Here is a 6,000-nt window from a genome sequence, read left to right as displayed (position 1 = left end):
TTATGTGGAAGTCAGTGTGCTTTAATAAACACTACTAATGTCTGTTTAGTTCACAAGCATTCTCTACATACATCTCAACCTGTTCAACTGGTAATTCATTATCTTCTGCGCTTTACTCTTACCATGTCTTTCATGGAAAGGCTACAGTTAACAGGACTACAACAGCTATACATAACCTAAAATTCCAACCTATATGTCCAGGATTATTAAGGTTTTCAATCCATTTTGGGAACAATGTGCTCTTCTGTGCCTTCTGATACAAGACTGAGTTTTCCACAAAACGATCACCTTATACTTTTCCTAGTCACCTTACATTAATCTTGCAAAATCTAATTCAATGGTAAAAGATTTTTGTTGTTTTTCTATGTTAGTGCAATTACTGAAATACAACTCCCTCAATGGCACCTGCACATTGAGAGAATCAACAGTTACAGAAAAACTTATCCGTGCCGTTATAAATTATTTTGAAAATGTTGTTGGAGAAATGTGTGTGCAATCCTTTCGTATATTTTGAAAAATGTAAGTGTATTGTTATGATATAGTCAGTTCAAAATTCTACTTAGTTCTTTTACAAGGAAAGATTTATTGTAAAGTAGCTGGCTATAACTACAGTAGTTACCACCTCCACGGTTATTTCACAAGCACTTGATGATCATATAACAAATACCTGAAAAAGATGTCTATGTTCTATATTGATGGCTTGCCTCCATAGTACCACAGCAACTCTCAGATCAACTGATTTTAATCACTATAAGCATGTTTGCTTTTTTGTAGATAGAGTCGGAGATTGTCAAATAGCATTTTTAATGCTATTCTTTGCAATCTGAACTTATGAAGCTGATCCCTGTCTGTCCAATCAGAAGACATTTTCCTTACTCAGATTGCTCTATTAAAGAAAAAGAATAAAAAAAAACAAATATCTTAATTTTAGAAATCTCACCAGAACTAGTTGAACCAGTAGCAGTAATATAATAAGGTATCTGGCTATCTGATGTGGAAACAAATACAGATTAAATTTAAATAGCACAAGTTTTTGGAAAGTTTCTTTGTTGTAAAACAGAAATCTACATAATTGGCTGCCTGTGCTCTGCCCGCTATGGATATTATATCCAAGTTTGGCGAACATGTTTGGTGCGACCGGGATTCGAACCCGCGACCCTCTAATTACGAGTTGAACGCCTTAACCCACCTGGCCATGCCGGGCCCAAAAGGTATGAAATTGACAAAATTTGTGGAATAGTGATAAGTTAAATGGCATGAATACAAATAAACAATCAAAATTCTGGACGGTTGTCTTCAGGTATATTGTTATTTGTAATTATAAGAACCGACAAACAACTTGGAAATTTATGCAATACGAGGTTAACACTGGTGTCAGATAAACTGCCCATGATTATGTTGGATGAATGGGTTTGGTTGGTTTTGAATTTCTTGCATAGCTACACGAGGACTATCTACGCCAGCCGTCCCTAATTTTGCAGTGTAAGACTAGAGGGAAAGCAGCTAGTCATCACCATCCACCACAAACTCTTGGGCTACTCTTTTACCACAGCTAGAAGAGCGAGCATGTTTGATGCGACGGGGATTCGAACTTACGACCCTCAGATTACGAGTCGAGCGCCACAACCACCTGGTCATGCTGAGACTGGATGAATCAGTAAGGTGTAAAAACAACAACAAAGAACTTACGTATATATAGTTACTGATTAGCATTTCTATTGTCTAAGTATCTGAATAATGATAATGATATTTTTGTTACGTTACAACTTGTTTTAACCTAAACAAGTTTTAATGACATATTGAAACGAACTCGATGAATAAGAGAATTATTAATGTAATATTTATATACGTTTAGAAAACTGGATGTGTCTCTCATACTCTTTACGTACATTTATTTATGAATTGACTGTATAATATCTCATCTATAAAATAATCATGTTTGTTTGTTTAGAATTAAGCACAAAGCTACACAATGGGCTATCTGTGCTCTGCCCACCACGGGTACCTAAACCCGGTTTTTAGTGTTAAGTCCGCAGACATACCACTGTGCCACTGGGGAGCAAATAATCATGTTTCTTAAAGAAGAGACAGGCTTATGTAACATTACCTTTATATATGTAATAGCACCTGTTGACTTCAGGCGTGCTTTCTTTGTTCAGTTCTACTTGACTTTCATCGTGACCAGTTTGACAAAGACTCATACTGAAAGAAGAAAAGAAAAATTCGTGGCAGGGTTTAGTTTTTAAAGGAAAGAAACTTTTACATATTGAGGGGTTTCATTAATTATAATATTCCCCTTCGCTTCACTCGGGGAAGATGTTTATAAAATCAGCGTTAAAATTACGCCAGATACAAATATATGTGCATGTATGCATACATACATATCCGCGTGATTGTTGTTTGGTTTACAGGATTGACGTCTTAATAAACAATGGTGAGCCATTAATATGGTTATTTCGGCTTCTAGGGTGAGGCAAGGAAGACAAGATAAAGTTCGCTCTTAATTGACTAGGAGGTTGAAGTACGAAACATACAGGTTTTGTGAAAAGATGGCAAATGGCTCTTTCTCAGGGCTGACAATTTTGCTGTGGATGGGAACGGGAGTGCACAGAGGAAGCCCATTTTCAATGGTTCAACATCAAATAATCAACCCAACCGGTGCTCGAAGTAAATATTTAGAAATGGGGTGGAAAGATTGTTATTGAAAATACATGTAAATGTAACTAAATCTTTTTAAGTTGATACTAAAATTTGGAAATCTTCTTCTCTTGTGTTACAGTCTGATAGGTAGAAATCTGCGTGGTAAGAACTTTGTTCCTGAGTATGAAGAAAAGCGAGAGTATATATATTCGTTGCACTGGCTGGTACATTCATGTTGCCTGTAAGTGGGTCAGTATAAGCAACTTTCTCAATTTGTTTTGGCTGGAAACGTGTCTTTGCGTTCATTATCTTGGGGCTTTTGTCATCCTTTCTGTTTCCAAGACTTCAACTGCTTCTGCTTGACCTCTTTAGTTATGGACTGGTGTGGTTTCTTCAATCATTGTTTAGATGTTCTGTTTTAACATGACAAGCTCGCTGGTTTCGTTGGTCTCTGTATGTGTGCTTGGTTTCAGAAGTGTCGATTGGTGGATTGTTTGTTTGTTCACGTGTTGGAATTAAAGTGTTCTTGTGTTATGCTGTTTGTCTGTAGGGCCTTTTTCTCCTAAAATGTAAAAAGTAGAAAAAAACATGAGTTAAAATGTGAGCTGCAATATTCTTAGAGTAAGTGGTTGGTTACCATTAAGAAATTTGTCGGCAGGCCTGAATTTCTGGATTGGATCCTACGAAATACTTTAATTTGGAATTCTGTTGATTCTTCTAGAACTTGGTGGATATTCTCAGTCGCGATTGATGTATCTGCATTTCTAAAAAAGATAGAGAAAATTTTTTTATTACTTGTAGGTTCTATCTTGACAGACGGAAAGCTGGCAAACTATTCACTAAATCGCTAGAGGCGATTGTTCGCTTGTCTGTGTCGTTGTTGCTTTTGTGTATAAATGGAAATTGTTTTTACTGTCCATCAAATATGTCCAACCTGTTTATTTCTCACATAACGTTAAAGTCAGTCAAGTTATGAACTACAAAATTTCCCCTTATTTTTCAATCAAATTGGCTGTTATTTACAAATTTGCTTACCTGATACTTGTAGGGAAATCGGTTATACCTGAAAATAACACATACTTTTCTATAAATCTTAAGATGCAAATGTATCTGTTATTAATATCATCATTACTACATACAGTTTTAAAATTAAATTACGAGCTGTTTAATCATGGAAAATCATAATAAAATTCATAACCTTCCCAAGGTTACACATGAAAGCAGAGATGACATGCCAAAAATATAAAACGTTTTTTATATCTTTTAACAGATAACATCTAATTGCGTCATAACTTATTTAAAGCTTAAGTAGAATTACACTGAGAGAAGTTTGTCTTCTTCTGTTTTTCGTTATCTTTTTCACAAAGTTAACAGAATGAAGTTGGTCTTGACTCTGAAAACATTTATAGCGAAGGCACTGAACACAACGCAGAAACTTCGCATTCATAAAATCAAAGTAACTCAGTAAAAACCGGTTATTCCGGTAAAAATACAGTGCAGGTGGTAGTCCTCACTGCACTCTAGCATGTACCTACGAGTATATATAGCACTACAGTTCTTAAAGAAACAGAAATATCTTGAGCATTCTCAGTTGTCTACTCTTCTTTTATAAGTAGACACAAACCGAAACACCTGCGAAGTTTGTTGTTTTGTTATGCTTGTCATTAGTGATCCTAGTTACTGTGCCTGAAATGTAAGGTTACCTAAGTTATTATCTCCATGTTTGTCAGTGTTTCAAGGACAAAAAAAAACTATTTGAAAAACATATAAAATCGTTTTTAGTTACGGGAAACTTTCCCCATATTACAAAAAAATAATATTTTATATTGAATAAAGTTAGATTATTAATAATTTTATTGCACTAAAAGTAGAACAGAGGTGCTTGCCACCAGGTGTATAGTAGATGAGTTGAAATGCTAATTTATTCTTGATGACGAGAAACCCACTTGACATAAAGATGTATTTCAGAACGGCTGGTATGGTTTTTAACACTTTGCTAGTGTGTGTTTGTGTTTTTCTCATAGCAAAGCCACATTAGGCTATCTGCTGAGCTTACAAAAAGGAATCGGGAGGCACTTTATTAGTAAAGCAGAGAACAACGTTTCGTCCTTCCTGAAGATGGCCTAGGAAGGTCGAAAAGCTGTTCTCTGCTTTATTAGTAAAAGTGTTAATACTCATACCAGTCATTCTGAGAATTGTTAATTCAGGTTATAACATTTCAAATTAGTACAATAATCTATATTATAAAGCAGCTTGTGTATATATATATATATGTTGATGACGAAAAATGTTCAACTTTGCGATTACTTCAAAACTTTCAGGAATTTATCAGTATGACCCAGAGAAATATTAAATCCTTTCATTTTGTCCATCTTTTAATTTTTATGAGTTTAATAGTCATTTCAATTCTCCCATTTCTTACTACTTTAATGCTAGTGAATGAAGTGTGCATTCAGGTGAAACCAACAAAAAAATGTCATAAACGTTACGACTGAGAAGGATATTTTTAATATTGTCCTTAATACGTTGTTTTATGTATCAATGAAATTCAGTTCCATCGAGGATTTCATCTTATAACTTTTATATACTTCACAGATAGCGGTTTTTATTTGCTGTATTATAGCAATATTTTATGCAGTAAAACTTACTCGATATATTGTATCTATGCTTTCTTTAAAATAGTGTAACGATGTTCCGTTTATATTTCACATTTCGTGTCTATTGACAGCCAAATAGCATTCGTCTCGTAATCTGAGCGCCGGGGTTCAAATCCCGATCGCACGAAACATGCTTGCCCTTTCAGCTGTGGGGTAGTTATAATGTGACGATAAACCCCACTATTCGTTGAAAAAACAGTAGCCCATGAGTTGGCAATGGGTAGTGATGACTAACTGCCTTCCTTCTAGTATTCACTGCTAAATTAGGTACGGCTAGTACCCTCGTGCAGCTTTGCGCGAAATTAAAAAACAAACAAAACAGAACAGCCAAATAAGTGTGAATTAATTTTTCAAGATACAACTTCTGTAATTTCTATTAGTTTTGCTTATTTCCTTCTAGAACTTTTACTGCGAGAAAACTATGGTATAACCACTTACAGAAAGAGTTCGTATGTAGTGTAGAAATGGCAAAAACATAAGTATCTAATAACCTGATTTAATTTTAGATTTGTTTTCACATTCTATACAAACATTTTAGCAAGGATTTTGGTTCGTGTTTTTTCTAATTAAACATGTAAATATGTGTTGAAGCTGGATCTATTTTACTATCAAACACTCGCGTAGTTTCCATCATTTACAAGGGTTACACTTTTTTCAATGATCTTTCAGTGCCTTCACAAAAAAACTGTTCCAGCGTCAGTGT

At 34.8% G+C, this 6,000-nt stretch overlaps 1 long non-coding RNA gene across 5 annotated transcripts in view; it reads right to left on the bottom strand.

Moving 5' to 3' along the window:
* Nucleotides 1-563: 563 nt before the first annotated feature.
* The window catches only part of LOC143255656 (uncharacterized), a 34,898-nt gene continuing 29,461 nt past the window's right edge, over nucleotides 564-6,000 (bottom strand). For 2 of the 5 annotated variants that reach the window (XR_013030780.1, XR_013030778.1), the window contains exons 2-4: nucleotides 3,278-3,404; nucleotides 2,108-2,202; nucleotides 564-886 (exon numbers count right to left, since the gene is read on the bottom strand). This is a non-coding gene — a long non-coding RNA (uncharacterized LOC143255656). Of the gene's footprint in view, nucleotides 887-2,107; nucleotides 2,203-3,277; nucleotides 3,405-3,675; nucleotides 3,704-3,838; nucleotides 4,285-6,000 lie in introns of those variants that run through there. The other 3 variants (XR_013030781.1, XR_013030777.1, XR_013030779.1) reach the window with 3 other exon arrangements.

Source organism: Tachypleus tridentatus, chromosome 7, assembly GCF_004210375.1.
Source record: "Tachypleus tridentatus isolate NWPU-2018 chromosome 7, ASM421037v1, whole genome shotgun sequence".
NCBI classification, from domain to species: Eukaryota; Metazoa; Arthropoda; class Merostomata; order Xiphosura; family Limulidae; genus Tachypleus; species Tachypleus tridentatus.
This window is presented reverse-complemented; position numbering and strand designations above follow the sequence as displayed.